The following is an 18837-nucleotide window of genomic DNA, read 5'->3' as shown; positions in this document are numbered from 1 at the left end:
GGGTCCATAAACTTGGTTTATTAAAAGGAATATATTGATAACTCTTTTTTTCAGTGTAATTGTTTCCCTTCATAGTCCAATGTTTTTTATTTTCTGTACTCAAAAATATTGTTCTGGGAAGGAAATCATAGGTTTCACTAGACTAAGAAGTCCATGACATGAGAGCAATTAAGAACTGCTCGACTAGGTGGTCTTTGTCCCGATCCAAAATGTTGTGATTTCATTTCAACATATATTACAAGTAACAATAACAATAAATTTTTCAATGAAGAACTCAAAGAAAATAGGAATGGAAAAAAAAAATTTGAAGGAGAAAATTCAAGAAGGAGCAATTGAAATCTATAAGAAATGTCTTTCTTTAGGAAAATACAGAGAACATGCATTAGCTTCTCACACTCTAAGGCCTCTGCCTTGCCCTTCTGTTATGAGTCACACTTAAACACCAGGGAGACTTAAAATGTTCCTCTGATCCCTGCTCTCCTTAACAGCTAACTAGCTAATTACCGAACTTCCTCTTCATCATTTGCCTCTCATCAGGGCCCTTTGATTCATTTTCACTCTTATCTAATATGCTGTTATAAATATCAAGTAACTTTCAATGGAATTATTTGCTTCCCTCTGACACAATTTCACCGTTCCCTTCAACTTCCTTGATGAAGATGCTTTTGTGGAATGAGTCACTTTTATTTTAGGGTTTCTCAAAGCTGAAGGTGACTTATCAGTTTGTCAGTCTGAATCAGGCGAGACAGAGCTCTCTCAAGTCTCACGTCATGTTCTTGTGCATTCTGATCAGCTGGTTAACATCTGTGCCACTCTTGTTTCTGGCCCATGAGCTATTTCTTTATGTTGAATATGGGTCATGGAGGGTAGCCACTTATGACTTCTGCTAAGAAGTAGAAAGAATAAAGGAAGGATTTAAGTCTATATCTGATTTCTCAATATTGACTGCCATAATATATTTTTCTAATGAAATATTTTTTGTTTTATAATAAAATATTTGTATAAATACATTTTAAAATATTTATTTTTATAAAAATTTGACTCTACAAAAGTGTAAATACAGTATTCAAATGTGCCATATATTCCCAGAGCACCAATGATATAGACATTTGAATGATGTTACAAAAGAGCAGATTTTGACTCAAAGTAAGAAAGTTCTTTCCAATAATATATTAGTTTGACTCTAATTCAGGCAGCTAAATGATGCCATAATTCATAGAGTGCCAGACCTGGAGTCAGGAAAACTCATTATCTTGAGTTCAAATGTGACCTCAGACACTTATTAGCTTTGTGATCGTAGGGAAGTCACTTAATCTTGCTTGCCTCAATTTCCTCAAATGTCCTAAAATGAGCTGGAAAAGGAAATGGTAACCACTTCAGTGTCTTTGACAAGAACCTCTCCAAAAGAAATCACAGAGTCACATATAACTGAAAATTAGTAAAAACAAAAATTTAAGGTAGTTCATGAAGTTAAACCCTCGATCTAGAATTCAAATTCTACCTCAAATACTTATTACTTGTGTGCTGTGGGCAAGTCAATTAACTTATGTCTACCTCATTTCCTTTATCTATAAAGTGGGGATTATAATAGCACCTAGTTTACAAGGTGATTGTGAGGATCAAATGAAATAATATTTGTAAAATCTAAAGTACTGTATAAATACTAGCTTTTGTTATTCATTCCAATACAGGGACCAAGGAGTTGGATCATGGCAACCAGCCTGTTGTGGGAGCCCTGAGAAGCCAGGGTGCCTGGAACTCAAGCTCCAGGGAAGTTTGGGATTTGGAAATGGGACTGTTTCCTAGCAAAACTTCTAAAACTGTAGATTGTGACCCCATATGGAGTCTTATAATTGAATATGGGGGTTGTGAAATGATTTATTATCAGTAAATGTTTTATTTGTGTACTTGTTTTATATGCTTATATATCTGGAGCGTCATAAAAATTCTTGGATGAAAAGGGGTTGGGAGTAGAAAAAAGTTTAAAAATCCTGCTCTATAGGAATGGAGCTAAATGATGAACATTTCTTTTCCCTCCCTAGAAACTGAGGTGTTGCAAAGGGAGGATAGATCATGTCTCCCACATTTTGAAGAAATAAATTTCTATATTTGTGACTATATCTTCCAAAGTAAATATTTCTGTATAAAAACTGTTTTGTTATTAGCTGATGAAACTGAGCATATAGGACCCCTTACAATTAAGGGAACATCATCATGGGGCCAGAGCCTAGGAAACTATCCTCCCTCCCCAATCAAACTTCTTTAGGAGAACCCTGGGGAAAATGTGAAATATAATCTACCTGTCTTGCCAGGATGGGCCAGAGGGGATATGTGTTGCATATAAAACAGAAAACTGAGGCTCTGAGAAGCTGAGTAACTCACCTGGAGTCATATAGCTGGAAGTTCTCTGATAGGAGCCCTGCTATTGTTCTACATCCAATTTTCAATGAAAAGGAAATATTAAAATGTCAGAGAGGGAGAAGATTTCTAGGATGTGAAATATACATGGATGCATGGGAAAGGTCTTAACCATCATTCAATGTGTACTCCAGTCAGCCCATAGAACATAAGACCCAGGAGATCCATAAACACAGCCCCTTTGGAGACCTCCAGACCCAGGTAAGCCATTTCCCCTTCCTGCTGCCCTGCCTCCCAGAGAGTGACTTCTGTTTCACATTACTCAGTCGGGACAGCTGAAGCCCATCTTAACTAGAAACATCACAGCTCTTTGTATAAAGGCTTTTCAAGCAATATTTGGCCTTCCACAGTGCTGCTTTCAGTCCCAAGTCAGGGTAAAGCTTCAGCTATGACAACAGCCGAGCCCCCTGAACAGCCAGTATTCACACGCCCAGGAACCAATATGGGTTTGCTTAAACATCCCAAATTGAGACAGGCATTTTCATGGAAATACTAAAAATGAGTTTCTGAAATGTTCCCATAATAATGTATAGCAAAAGCAGCAAATAGATCTTCTCCATTTCAAGTACAGAAGTAAATATGTTTTCAATTACATTCAGGTTCAAGTTATTTCTCCAAACAGAAAATGCCCTCTATAAACTCTGCTTGGATTACATTGGAGTTGTTGGAGGAAAAGGGGTGAGGGGGAGGGAAAATGGATGGAAGATTTGTCTCATCTTAGAGGCTTGGCTCAAAAACTGGAAGGAAAACAAAATGGGTTAATTGAGAGCTTCGGTTAAGACTGTCATCTACTCTGATTTTTAAAGGACTATCTCAAGTTTGAGATCATTTTAGGATAGAAATTTTTTTTCCTTAACAATGAGTGCTTTAAGATTGCTGCTATTCCTCCCTTCTTTCGAAGTTGCTGGTGATCTGATGAGTAGGTCTTATTTTTAATCCCACTTATCACTCCTTTTAACCCTGTCTTCTCATTTTTTGCTACTTAGTTCTTTCATTCTCTCCCCATTTTTACTCTTCCTTCTTGCTATTTCTTGCCTTCCCAATTTCTCTCCTATTCTTAAATGTATCAATTAATCAATAAACATTTATTAAGTGCCTACTTAATAAATAAGGGCAGCTAAGTGGTACAGTGGATAGAGTGCTAGGCTTGGAGTCAGGAGGACCTGAGTTCACATCTGGTTTCAAACACTCACTAATTGTGTGATCCTGGGAAATTACATAACTGTTTTCCTCAGTTTTCTCATCTGTCAAATGAGCTGAAGAAGGAAATAGCAAACTACCCCAGTATATTTGGCAAGAAAAACCCAAATATAAGGAAATAGAAATTGATTGGTTGCCCATCAGTTGGCAAGTGGCTGAGTAAGTAATCATATATGAATGTAATGGAATATTATTATTCTACTAAGAAATGATGAGAAGGCTGATTTCAGAAAACAAACTGATGCTGAGTAAAATGAGCAAAACCAACACATTGTTCACTGTAACAAGATTATGCAATGATCAACTGTGATGGACTTGACTCTTCAACAATGCAGTGATTCAAGGCAATTCCAATAGATTTGGGATGAAAAATACCATCTGCATACAGAGAGAGAACTATGGATATTGAATGTGGATTGAAACATAATATTTTCACGTTTGTTGTTGTTTGCTTGGTTCTTTTTTTCCCTTGTGGCTTTTTCCCTTTTGATCTAATTTTTCTTGCACAACATAAGAAATATTGAAATTTATTTAAAAGAATTGCACCTATTTAGTTTATATCAGATTGTTCTTCTTAGGGAGGAAGGAGAAAAATTTGGAACAAAAATTTTACAAAAATGAATGCTGAAAACTATCTTTACATGTATTTAGGAAAATAAAATACTATTTAAAAAAACAAAAAACTCCAAATGTAGTCATGATGAGTTTGCCATGACTGAACCGATTCAACAAGCCCCTAATAAAAGGTATTGTCCTAAGCTCTAGGGTACAAAGGAAGCAAGACATAGTCCCCACCCTTAAGAAGCTTACAATCTAATGGGGGAGACAATGTGCAAACATACACAAAGCAAGAGATATACAACAAATGGGAAATAATTAGCAGAAGGAATGTAGTAGAATTAAGTGGAGTTGGAAAAGATTTTCAGTAAAGATGGGATTTTAGTTGGGATTTACAAGAAACCAGGGAAATTAGAAGGCAGGATTGAAGGAGAACATTAGAGCTGGCCCTATTGTTCTTGAATATCCTCTGCTCCTTTTTGTCATTTCCTAAAAGATGTAATAATTACATATTTAGAGCCAGAAAGATCCTCAGGTATGATCCCAATCCCTTTATTTTAAATATGTGAAGAGATCAAGGCCCAGAAATCTTAAGTGGGTAAGTCCCAATTTCCCTAGAATTTTGTTTCCTCATCTGTTAAAAGAGAAATGGACTAGAGCTGACCTCTAAGGTTCCTTCTTACTTTAGGTCTCTGATGCTGGTGCCAAAATTCAATCAACTCACCCAAATTGCTCTCTACAAAGGCCTTGGAACCCCATCTCCCTTCCATATTCCAATTTGCTTAACTTAGATCATTGGTAGCTAGTGCAAAATAAGCATCAGATGAACAATTTGTTCAATTTATGGTGTTGCTTTGTTATGTATGTCTTATTATTATAGGTAGCAATCTTTTGGAATAAGAACAGACAGATTAAATTCAAAGGCCCAAGGTACTTTAACTATGTCCTGAAGGGAAATAAATATTTAATACATAAATATTAGAAAAGAGTTTTTTGGTCAAAACTGAAAGCCAAACAAAATTCTTGGACTGGAGTCTAGCTATCTGATATCTCATGTGAGACTTTAAATTTTCTTCTTTAAGTTTTCAATCAATTTCCTCACATTTTCTTATTCATTTTACCTTTCCTAAGCAAATAAAACATTTTGCTGATGTTGAGATTCACAATTTCAATCCTCCTAAAGTTTTTTTTTTTTAAATCATATGCTAATTGGCACATTGATGGATACTGCAGGACACTAATATGGAAACAAACACAAACTTTACTCTCAAGGAATTTATAATCTAATAAATATTCTCTTTCCTTCTTCTTAGATCTTTTCACTACTTTTCGAAATAGAACAAAATCCATTCTCAAACATTAGGCCTGTGAAGTTAAGGCTTGTTCCCCATCCAGGTGTGCCAGATGATGGCCTATAAATATTTAAGTAGCCTTTGCTAAAAGAATGAAATTCTACTTCCCTTAATATTTGTGCAGTTGAATGAATAGATTTGGACTTAAAAAGGACCTGCAAAATTATTTGCCAAGTATGGTGGTACATGCCTGTAATCTCAGCCTTGGGGGAGACTGATGTTGGTGGGACACTTAGAGTTACAGTGCACCATAGCTGATCTGATGTCTTCTCTAAATCCAATATGGTATACTCCCAACAGTGGGAACCACCAGACTCTCTAAGGAGCGGCAAATCTGCACAGGTCAGCAACAGAACAGGTCAAAGCATTCATGATCAGTAGTGGAATCAGGCCCACAACTGGCTGCCATACTTCTAGCCTAAGTGAGATAAGGAGATTCAGTCTCCTAAACAGATGAATAAATGGATAGATACTCTAGATACCATTCTTTACTTGATAGTATTTTATTTCTTTTCTTTTCTTTTTTTTTTTTTTTAGTATTTTATTTCTCAATTAAATATAGATAGTTTTAACATTCATTCATTGTAAGATTTTGAGTTCTCCCTCTCTCTCTTTCTTCCCCCTTCCCCAAGACATCAAATAATTTGATATAGGTTATATATTTCAATACCATTCTTTTACAGAGAAGGAAATTGAGGCCCAGGGAAGCTAATTGATTTATGCCCAGGATCATGCAAATAGTAAACAATAGTCAGGTCCAGAGTTTAATCTAACAAAACAAAGATTCACATGAGATTTTTTTCTCCCTTTGGAAAAGAATGTATTTGCATTTGTAAGTGTGGATGTGAGAATAGTGTAGGGGCAAAGTAAAGGACAAAATGGAGAATAAAGACAGTAGTTTCCCAAAGATCTGGTAGGGATTAGATGGGAGTGGGGACTTCTTCAATCCCCCTAGATCCACCCATAGCTCTGCAATCCAAACCAGAAGTAAGTTCTGGTACCAATTAAATGAAAAACACAAGTTATTTCATTTATAAGTGAACAAATGGATCAATTATGTAAACATCTGTCAGTTCAATTCCATATAAAAGTGCATAGTCTTGTGACCAGAAAAAAACTTAAGAGATCACCCAGTTCTATTCTTTTATTTTACAAATGAGGAAAATGAGACCCAGAGAAGTTAAGTCACTTGTTTGGGTTTGAAAGTTCTATGAATTAGATAGTTTGACTTTCCAAGAAAACAAATGTATTATTCTATGTCTCAGGAAGTGAAATGGAGTCAGAAGTCCTTGGTTCAAATCTTGCCTCCAACATTAATTACATGTGTGGTTTTTGGCAAGTTATTTTATCTCTCTGGCCTCAGTTTCCCCCTCAGTAAAATGAGAACTGTGGACTAGATGACCACTAAAGTTCCATCTAAGTCCATGATCTATATGGCTGGTGAGTTCTGGTTCCCATCTTTGGTCAATCTGGTTTCCCATTGGGCTGTAGGATAGAGGGCAGAGGATCAATTTTGGTTTCAAGCCCTAATTCTACACACTTGCCAGGCATGTGATTTTGTACAAGTTATTTAAGTTCTCAATTCTTCAGTTTCTCCACTATCCAATGAGGTTAATACTACTACCTACACATCTATGTCTCAGAGTTGTGAGGAGCAAATAAAAAGATATATTCGTAAACAGCCAAACACTATAAAAATGCTTTGTAAACTACAAAGCACTCCATGAATGTAAGTGATTGTTATCCATTTTTTACAGGACATCAAAGCCTTTTAAGAAGTGGGATCTCACTGTGAGGTAAGGGGAAAAAGCACCATGTTTTCATTAGATGTTGCTTGCCTTCTGGACCTCATCAATGTGTGTGTTCCCTCTAGTAGTGAAGATTGTAATCTCCCCACTCTCCTCCAGGCCATTTCATCCCCTGTGATTCACATGTCCCCATAAATCTTCCATAGGTGGTCTAGCCAACATGCTGTAGGTTTTCTTCTAGGTCTTTTAACAGTATTTGGGTGCCAGGAGAGCACTTGGAAGTCCTATGTTTGTTATCCCTCACTCTCCATATATCTGGCTGACCCACTTACTATTTTCTTCATGTCTTATTCAACTTATATTTTTTCCCCACCATGGTGCTTTACTTCTTATATATTTACAGTGACTTCCTATTACTTCCTCTCCTCAAAGTAAGGACCAAGATAGTCATCTGTTTTTAGCTTACTTTTGATTGCCATGATGTGCAAGTAAGTTGGATTTAAGTGAGGGAGACTGTGCAAGGTCACCTGCTTCACTTTCCCCTCCAGAACCAGTGTGGCCAGATATAGATCCAGATGACTGGAGATGGCCTTGGATACAATAGGAGACCATAGTCTATTTAAACTGAGGTCTTAAACAGGCATTGACCAATAACAGGTCCCAGGCCAAGCTCCAATTGGTCTTTGGATCCAGATAACTCAGCCATGATTATACAATCAAAACACAGTACATTAACTCTTACTCTTTTTTTTTTTCCTTTTCCCTTTTACACCATGACCTTACTCAATAATGGCTATTCTAGTAAGAGAGTAGCAGTCTGACTGCCTACTCTTGATGCTTTCATCTGGGCACCTAGATAGGGCAATGGACAGAGCTCTGGATTTGGAATCAGGAATTCATCTTTGTGAGTTCATATCTAGTTTTAGACAGTAACAAGTCTAAACTTATGTGCTTTGTGTGACCCTGAACAAGTCGTTTAACTCTGCCTCAGTTTCCTCATCTGTAAAATGAACTGGAGAAAGAACTGGGGAACTACTCTAGTATCTCTGCCAAGAAAACTATAAATGGGGTCATAAAGAGTCAGACACTGCTGAAATGATTCAACAATAACAATTCAGCACTTTTTGGGAGTCCTCTTTATTTTTTGAATATTTCCTAGCAAATGTCAGGATATCCCCTTATCTGATCTGCTTGCTTTCTTCCAAGTTGGTTTCTCAGCTCACAGATAGCTACTGTGGTTTGCAGACTCATAGAGTTGGAGGGACTGCCAAAGAATCTCTAGTTGGATCCACACCCCAACAAGAATTCCTTATACCTCAAATCTGATAAGTGGAAATCCAATCTTTGCTATGATTCTTCTGATGAAGGAGAAGCTACTATCTTCTGAACCAGCCCTATTCCCCTTTGATGGAATCCTACATTTTTTTTGGTCAAGGATTGAAGATCTGTAATAATATATTATATATGTGTATGCATATAAGTACAGGCTGTTGTCTTTGCAACCTGTTCCTTCCTGTTTCTAGATAAAAATTACTCTAGGATCACAGGTGTTACTTATGACCAGAAGGTCAAATCCTCCCCAAATCCCTGAGTCAGGGACAGAAGCAATTGCCTTACCCCAATATGCAAAACAAGATTGTATTACTGTCCCAAATTCCCATTATGTGAGATCACCAATTTCTGCGGCAGACCATCATTAATTCCATTTGGAAAAGAGCACAAATATAAGGTCACCCCACTCACCATATGTTAATATTAATGCCTGACTTCTGGGGATAGTATGGTCTTAGTGGCAATTAGCTGAGGCATTCAGATTCTGAACTGGGTGCAGATGGCTCTGATCTTGAGATCACAAGACCATTGGAACTGGCCTTTTCAGCATTTTCTATATAAGTGAGTAGGACAATCCCTGCCCTCAAGGAACTTAATTTCTAGAAGATACTACATTAAGACATTGTTAGGATTGTGTCATGTTAATAATAATCCTAAAAATAATAACTGATATTGATGTTGCTCTTAGTACTCACAAAGCAATTTGTGTACAAAGTTTCATTTGAGCTTCACAACAATGTGAAGTGCATAATATGTTATTAGTAACTTGTCCATGGATACAGTTACTGAACCTCAGAGTTAGATTTTGAATTTAAGTCTTCCTGACCCCAGGCCCAGAGGTCTATCCACCATACCAAGTTGTAAGGAAGTAAAGATAAGAAGCAGAATGATTGATTTGTAGGATACCTTAATAGTCCTAGTGAGCTGTAATAAAGACCTGGACAGAGATGGTAACAATGGAACTAGGGGGAAAAAAAGCAAATTATGTTATGAAGTTAGGCTGAACTAATGGACAAAATAATTCAGTGATTCACTGTTTGGAAAGGGATTGTTCAGTTACTATTTGTGTTGAGGGGTAGCACCACAGTCAGAGTTCGGGGTACAAAGATACAGGCAAGGAGATGGTTTGGAGTCCAAATGAAATCTTGTTCTCATTATGTCTACCAATCTCTAAATTACTTCAAAGGGTTTCATCAGTTAATAACCATTTATTTAATGCTTACTATATCTGAGCCAAGTACCATGCTAAATTCTGAAGATACAAAGAAAAGCAAAAGACCCTCCTTGCTCTCAGAGAATTCACAGTTGGGACAACATCTAAATAACTAGTTACGCACAAAATATAGACAAGAGTAGATGACAAGTAATCTGAGAGGGAGTGGAGCTAGAAGCTGGCAAGCCCTAATTGGAGGATAGGATTAAGGGAACTGTTGGCTGAGAATGGAGAACAGGATTTGTATGTCAGCAGTCAGGGATTCATAATCAGTAGGATGAGGATAACATACAAATTTAGAGCAGGGGTTGGCAAACTACCGCCTAAGGCTATTTTTGTACCTAGTAGGAGCTAAGAATAGTTTTTATATTTTTAAATACAATAAAATTTAATTTTATTTAAAATGTAACAACCATTCTTAGTTCATGACCAGGACAAAAACAGATGGCAATTTTTGCCAAATCTTGGTTAAGAATAAATATATTGATCTTTCCTGACCTCTTCAATTATTTATCTATGAGTAAGAACATTCAGTGACTTAGAAACTTAAGGATAATTCTTCATAAATTAAAGATACTTACCTGCAAATCCCAGAAAAGTTCCTAAATTCCACCTATGTCAGTGACAGTGACTTTTTAAAGATTGTTTCTATTTCTTCCAGGTGAATGCTCATATCTTGCTAAGGTTAGATGACCCATACTCTTAACAGAAGTTCTGCAAAACTGACAGTTATTAATTGACAGTTTCAGACCAGCTTTCTCTAATCTAATACACTCATTAATCTCTTTTCATGATCTTCCAGAGTCTTTCTAAAAAACAATAAGATCATCTAGGTATACCATACTTCCAAATAATTCATAGCTCTGGCTTCTTTTTTCCATCAGTTATTGAAAAGCAGCTGGTGGCCCTGAGATTCCTTGAGGCACACTCTCAAATTGGTGAAATCCTGCTAGGCAGATGAAAACTGTCTTTGCTTTGTCTTTTTCTGCCATAGGATTCTGAAAATAACTGCTGCCCAAGTCTAAACCTGAAAACCACTGGCTGCCTAACAAGACAATCCAGACAAGACGACTTACTTCTATTTTTTGTTTTTGCAAGACCTTGAACAGGCTGTATAAATGCTAAAAGCACTCAAATATTGAGTCCCAACCTTTTTCTTTTAATGTTCTACCAATACTTTAAATACATTGGAACTGAGCCCAATTAGTGTTGATATGGCTTGGTGGTTTTAGAGAATCAGAGGCTTAATATGAAAGTAAGTCTATGTTATGAAACAAGCATTAGTGGAGTTGGGAGTGGCAGGGAATCAAAGTTGGGAATGTAAGGTCCACTTCCTTGTTGGCATCAAAACCAATTTTCGGAAACATTAAAATTACTTTACTATATCCCCAATGTGGGTAACTGGTATCTTCCCATCCACCAAATATTAATCTTTTAATGAGGGAAAGGGAAAAGAACAAACATTTATTAAGCACCTACTGTATGCCAGGCATTAGGCTTTAAACATTTTATCGCATCTGATCATAGGTTATAAAATATTCCTCTTAGATGTCACTGGTAAATACTAAGCATTTCTTACCCTAATCTATGCTAAGATCAAGGGTAAAGATTCAAATCTAAAAATATTCAGATGAAAGCTAACCATGCATTTCTATTCTGTGTAACTTTTGTCCATATCCTTCTGAGATTTGGCCATGAGATCTCCACCTAACATGTTAGAAGCCTTCTTTGATTTCTCCTGATATCAGAAAAGTGCCACCACTGACCACCTATCACTCCATTCCTCCCTCTTGCCATTCAACCAGCCCATCTTTTCTTTCTATTCTTGAATTATTTATTATCCTTTACTTCTGCTCTTCATCAGAGTTCCTCTTTGGTTACTTGTTACAACCTGCTGTTCACACTCACCATACACATTTCCATTGATCTCTGTATAATGGTCATCTTAGAGGCCATGGTATTTCAAGTCTCAGAAGCATATAGCAACACTGATAAAATGTAATGAAAAAAATGGAATTTTGCTGTTATAGGAAACTTAGGATCATTAAAAGTGCAATAATCTAGCTCATGATGTTCCTTTTGAGAAAGCACAAAAGATGAGAGTACTAGATCTAGAGTCAGGAAGACCTGAATTCAAATTCAGCCTTTGATACTAGATTTAAAACCCTGGAAAAGTATCTTAATCTCTCTCTGCCTTAGTTTTCTTGACTCTAAAATGGGATCCGTAACAACTCCTACCTCCTAGGATTGCTATGAGCACAATTCCTGACATATAATAGGTGTTTAATTAATAGTTTCTTTCCTCCTTTTCAACTCTTAACTTAGTTTAATGGCTATTTATATAGTTTATACCTAGTATTTTTCAAGGTGATATAATGGAAAGAGTGCCAGATGTGGAGTCATTTCCCTGAGTCCAAATCTAGCCTCAGACACTAGGAATATAAGCCTCAGCAAGACACTTAATTCTATTTACCTCAGTTTCCTCATATGTAAAATGAGCTGGAGAAGGAAATTGGCAAATCGCCCTAGTATCTTTGCCAAAAAAAAAAAAACAACAACCCAAAATAGGATTGTGAAGAGCTGGACATGACTGAAAAATATCTAAACAACAATAACAATGAAACAGATTGGCCATTAAGATGCATGTTAGCATCTAGGAGAAAGACATTCCACAGCCATTTGGTCTTTCCTGTGTAGATGAATATAACAAACTCCTTTAAATAATTCCTGATCTCTTCTAGATGTTCCTATGATGCATAATATATATACTCTCTCAGGATTTGATTCAATCAACACATTGTCATCCTCAAATTCTTGAGACTTCAACAACCACAGAGAATCCCTCCTCAATTTGGATTCTGTCCTGAATCTTCTCTCTCACAGTGGGAAATCCTTCTGGTAAGCATATATTTCTCTGTGTTTTGTGCCTTTCCTAATGTTTATTATCAAAGGGCTTTTGAAAATTTATTTTTCATTTAATATTACTGTTACATCTTCCAATGAATACTGAATGATCTTGTTTTAATGTAGATAAGAAATATCTTGTTGGAAAAGACTGCAAGGAACCATTTTGTTTTATTGAGTTGAATACTTTTTTTTAAAATTAACAAACAATAGAAACAATAAAATTTTATATTTGCAATAGCTTTCAATCAATTGTGAAACCAAGATGTGATCTATTGTGAAATATTGTTAGCAAACATAGATTAAATATGTCACATTGCTTGTTATCTTGGGAAGAGAGCAGCTAAGGAAGAGAGGAAGGAAAAAAGTTTACCAAAATGAAAGTTTTTTTTTTTTTTAATCATAGCTTTTTATTTACAAGATATATGCATGGGTAATTTTTCAGCATTGACAATTGCAAAACCTTTTGTTCCAACTTTTTCCCTCCTTCCCCCCACTCCCTCTCCCAGATGGCAGGTTGACCAATATATGTTAAATATGTTAAAGTATAAGTTAAATACAATACATGTATACATGTCCATATAGTTATTTTGCTGTACAAAAGGAATCAGACTTTGAAATACTGTGCAATTAACCTGTGAAAGAAATCACAAATATAGGTGGACAAAATTAGAGGGATTGGGAATTCTATGTAATGGTTCATAGTCATCTCCCAGAGTTCTTTTGCTGGGTGTAGCTGGTTCAATTCATTACTGCTCTTTTGGAACTGATTTGGTTTATCTCATTGTTGAAGAGAGTCACGTCCATCAGAATTGTTCATCATATAGAATTGTTGTTGAAGTATATAATAATCTACTGGTCCTGCTCATTTCACTCAGCATCAGTTCATGTAAGTCTCTCCAGGCCTTTCTGAAATCATCCTGCTGGTCATTTCTTACAGAACAATGATATTCCATAATATTCATATACCACAATTTATTCAGCCATTCCCCATTTAGTGGGCATCCACTCCGTTTCTAGTTTCTGGCCACTACAAAGAGGGCTGCCACAAACATTCTAGAACATACATGTGAAGACCGAGTTAGCATCCTGGATGCCTTACAATCAGCCAAAGTCAGGATAAGCAAAAGTCCTTGGTCTTTATTCTTGGTCTTTAGGGTTAGAAGTGAAGGGAGTGGACACAAGCTTTCCATTACCTCCCTTCTCCTTGTCCACTGCAAAAATGACTCTGGTTTGTCTTACTCCACCCCCTAATCCCTCCTATAATTCTTTGTATATACCAAAAGATCTAGCCAGCACAGAATAGTGGGAAGGATCATTTCCTAAGCATATGCTTATAGAGTATTGTCCAATAAGCAATTAGCCTTAAGTGCTTGGTTGTCTGATTCCAGTGTACCTACTCAGAGTTTCAGCCCTTTACACATAACTATCTTTACATGTATTTTGAAAAATAAAATGCTATTGAAAAATTTTAAAAAAGAAATATTGTTTGCAAAAGCCTGTTTGTTTCCTATCATTCCCTTCATGGAATTTGTATACAAATAGAACTATAGATTTTCTATAGAAAAGAAATAAGTTGGTAGTTACTGATGTTCCCTTAGTCACCTTTTATTGTTACTATATATATGTATGTATTGCTGAGGCAATTGGAGTTAAGTGACTTGCCCAGGGTTACACAACTAGGAAGTGTTACGTGTCTGAGGCCAGATTTGAACTCAGGTCCTCCTTACTTCAGGGCTGGTGCTCAATCCACTTCACCAACTAACTACCCCATAAAAATGAAATTTGAGAAAATTTTCCCCATGTTTCTTCTCCTTCAGATGTTTCATAAATTAGTTTCTAAATGCTCTTCACAATTCTAACCTCTCTAGTATGGATAGCCTCTTTACATAATTTTCCAGTCAAGCTGTTTATTCTTTCATCTCTGCTATCATTTCTACCTCAACACTTCAAGGACTATGATGTTAGGGTCAAAGTGTAATGGTTCTACTTTTCTTAATGGAAAAAAAATTGTTAAAACAATTTCTTTTCTTTTCTTTTTTACAAATGATGTCTATTATCCCTCTGTTGCAATCCTCTTTCCATTTTCATCCTTGAAAACTCTTGGAATGCCTTTGTTTAGTTAGATACATTGCCATGCTTCCTTTAACCTAGTTTCACCTTTCACTGCTTCCTTATTTCATGAGACATCACTGCACATAATTGTCCAACATCCTTCTTCATAAGATTTTACAAATGCATTTCTATTCATAACCAGTGTTGTTTGGGGCATCCATCTCTCTCTCAAATCAGTAAAATGTTTGCTCACTGAGTTGCTTTCTGGACTCTTTTTGTCCCTATTATTGCAATTAATTTATATTTGTTTAATTTCTGAATGAAATTATTCTAATCAGTGTTGATATCATTTTTGCTATCCATATCCTATTTTCAATTTCCCCTTGCTTATTTAAATAATTTAAATCTAAGTTTTCTTAACTGTGTGCCACATCTTTTTCTTATTAATGGTCTTTCTTTTTATTTATTATGAGCTCTGATTTTAGCTCTGATAAATTGATGGCTTGAGTGTACACTGATAGCTGACTCAGAGATAATGTTTCCTTCCTGTAAACAATTTAGTCAATTTCATTCTTTGTGATGTCACTTGATGCTTTCTATGTTGATAGGCTACCAGTTCTTTTTCTGAAGAAAGTATTTATAATGCAAAGGCATGTAGTTTCTGTAAAAGCTGTAAGTCTTTGCTCTCTCTCTTTTCTCTCTCTCTTGTACCTGTACCATACTTTCCCACGTACTTCTCTTTACCCTCTCCTTTTCCCAATGCAAAGATTCACTTAAAAAATTAATGAAATATTATGGTAACTTGGACACACTATCCAATACAGCAGAATAAGACACATTTTTAATATTCATTATTTCTATATAGATTCCAGTGAGTCTGGATGGGACAGACCCATAAACAACTAATGATGAAGTCATGCTTTTGTGCTTCTGGGTTCTGGGGATGAGATCTAATACTAACCTCATCTTCATTTCCTTAATTTATACATATGTGTGAACATGTACATGTACTTATATATACATCTACACACATATACATACACACACATATATACATACACATATATTTATTTCATTAAATATTTTCCAAATACATTTTTAAAAATTTTAACATTTAGTTTTTTAAATTTTCAGTTCCAAATTCTCTCCCTCTTTTTCTCCCCTCTTTTACCTCTTGAGAAGGCAAGAGATTTTATATCAATTATACATGTGGAGTCATGCAAAACATATTTCCAGATTAACCACATTGCAAAAGAAAACACACATACATGCACACACAGGAAAAATAATGAAAGTGAAAAATGTGTGTTTCAGTCTGAACTCAGAGTTCATCAGTTTTCTCTCTGTAAATGGATACCATTTTTCATTATGAGTTTTAGAATTGTCTTGTCTCATTGTCTGATCAGAATAGTTACTCATCCTTATTTCAATGAAATGAGAAAGAAAATTAAGAACCAGCTAGGCAACACAGTGGAAAGAGTAGTGGGCCTGATCAGGAAAATCTGAGTTCAGATTTGGCTTTAGACACTTACTATAAATGTAACCCTGGGCAAATCACTTCTAACTTCTTTCTGTCTCCTTTTAACCCCAATCCCTGAATGGGTATTGCCTCAGGCAAACTGAGACCTGTTGAAGACCTAAGCTTAAGAAGAGCAAGGTCTCCCACTGCATCTAGGGCCATGTGCAGTCATCCTGATCTCTATTTGGACACTGGATCCAGATGGCTTTGGAGGGAAAAGTGAGGTGGGGGACCTTGTTCAGCCCTCCCTCAATCAAATCCAATTCACTTTCCTATCATGGTATCAGCTCTCTGATGTCCTCTTTGAGAACATAGGACAAACAACAACAATGCCAAAAGAGGAATGATAATAGTACCTGCCTCCCAGGGTTGTTAGGAAGATCAAATGAAATGATATTTGTAAAGTGCTTAGCACAGTGTCTGGCATATAGTAGGTGTTTAATTAATGCTTTTTCCCTTCTTTTCTTAATGTTAATTCTTTGGCATTCCATTCTCATTCACTAAATCTGTTTTCTTCTTTCTAATAGATTCAACATTCATATCTATCCAGATCACTGCTGTAACTGAAAATTATTCTACTTTTTCACTTATACTATGTGGATTGTATTTTTTTTCAATCAGATTTTTTTTTTTGAGCTTTGTTCATTTGGTCTTTCCTTTTTACAAACCAAATAATTTTGTCTATCATTGCGGCTTTCTACAGACTTATCAATTTTTGCCTTTGAAGCTATGTTGTCAGTATAATTCTCTTGTGATCTTTTTTGTTTTGTGTTTAAGAAAACACATGAGAAAATACACTTGTGGTTATAAAGATTGGGTCTTTGTAAAGCTAGCTATCTCTTGAATTCTTCTCATAGTGCCCAAATGCTTTTATGAATCAAATCTATCAAGTCATCACATTTCAGGGACACTTTCCATTTTTTAAAGGATATCCTCAATTCAAACCACCTTGGTAACTCATTAACACCTTGAATTATTCTCCTCATAGCCTCATCTTCAAAGGTTATTGTCCCTACGGCTACCAATTTGACAAAGCTGTTGTCTACTGACAAAAGAAGTTCAAATGGCAAGTCCCCTTTGTACTGAATAGTATTGCCAATCTCAGCTATTGTAATTGTGGTTGCTTGTCCAAGGCCTTAGAACAAATCAAGTCTTTGTATGCATTCCAGACATGTACTAGTCAAAGTTTTTTCTACTTAAACTACTTGCCGTTGTTTAAATGCAAACTTTCTATCAAGCAATTCATCTTGTCCCCTTCAGAAGCCCATCAATCCTATAAAATGTCTGTTTGTATATTTGGCCTCTACATGTTTTTTTGTTTTGTTTTGTTTTGCTTTTAGGTTAGCAAGAGTACTTTTTTGAAAAAGTTTCATTTGGGGCTTATCTTTGCTCCCCGTGACAAGGAAGTTTATCTGAGACAAGCTCATAAGCAAGATTTCTCAATGTGACTTAGAAAATTTATTCTTTCTTGTAGATACCAATAATGTGTCTCCTATGGAGATACATTAAGAGGCTTAAGTGTGATCTTTATCATATGTAAGGGACATAAGTGTGAACTGTTTCTTTCTGACAAAAGCTTTTTTCCCCCCAGACTCTTTGCTTTTGCACTGTTTTCTCAAAAAGGCCTCTGCTTCTTTAACATCCTCATAAGAGAGGATTATATGTAAATGAGTTTTGAAGTGATATTCCTTGTTAGTAAGGTATTTTTGAATGATTTGCTGTTTGGCCACTTTATCAGATAGTAACTGAATGGACTCCTTAGATTTACTTATATTACAATGAATTAATCTTGCAAATTTCTAATTCATTAACATAGCTTTCCCCCCCCTTTTTAAAAAATAACTTTTTATTTTTCAAAATACATGCAAAGATAATTTTCAACATTTACCCTTGTGTTCCAATTTTTTCTCCCTCCCTCCACCCCTTTTTCCTCTCCTAAACAGCAAGTAATCCAATACAGGTTAAGTTAATATAGGTTTCTTCTAAACATACATTCACATTTATCATGCTGCATAAGAAAAATCAGATCAAAAGGGAAAAAAATGAGAAAGAAAAAACAAGCAAGCAAATAACAACAATGGTGAAAATACTATGAAATAGCTTTTCAGTATTTTTATAATGTCCTTTTTTTATTATCTAAGTCCACCTCTCAAGGGGCAGCTGGATGCTTCAGGAGATAAAGCACTGGGCCTGGAGTCAGGAAAATCTGAGTTCAAATCTGATCTCTGACACTAACTTACTAGCTTACTAGTATCTTGGCCAAAAAAACTACATGAATAGTATGGTTCAGGGGATCAAAAAGAGTCAGGCACAACTGAATGACTGAACAACAAACAATAGCCACTTCCCAATTAGAAATCCAAAAAGAACAAAATATATTTTTACAAAAGCAGCAACAATATCCAATTTATTTTTAACCAACTAATAAAGTTAAACTAATCAGCAACCATATAAATTGTTATTAATTATCAACACAGTCAAACCATGTATATTTAGATTATATTTAAGAAAATACTGATGGGAAAAGGAAAAATAAAT

Source organism: Sarcophilus harrisii, chromosome 4 (assembly GCF_902635505.1).
Source record: "Sarcophilus harrisii chromosome 4, mSarHar1.11, whole genome shotgun sequence".
NCBI classification, from domain to species: Eukaryota; Metazoa; Chordata; class Mammalia; order Dasyuromorphia; family Dasyuridae; genus Sarcophilus; species Sarcophilus harrisii.
The sequence above is the reverse complement of the archived record's forward strand: the minus strand, read 5'-3'. Positions refer to the sequence as shown.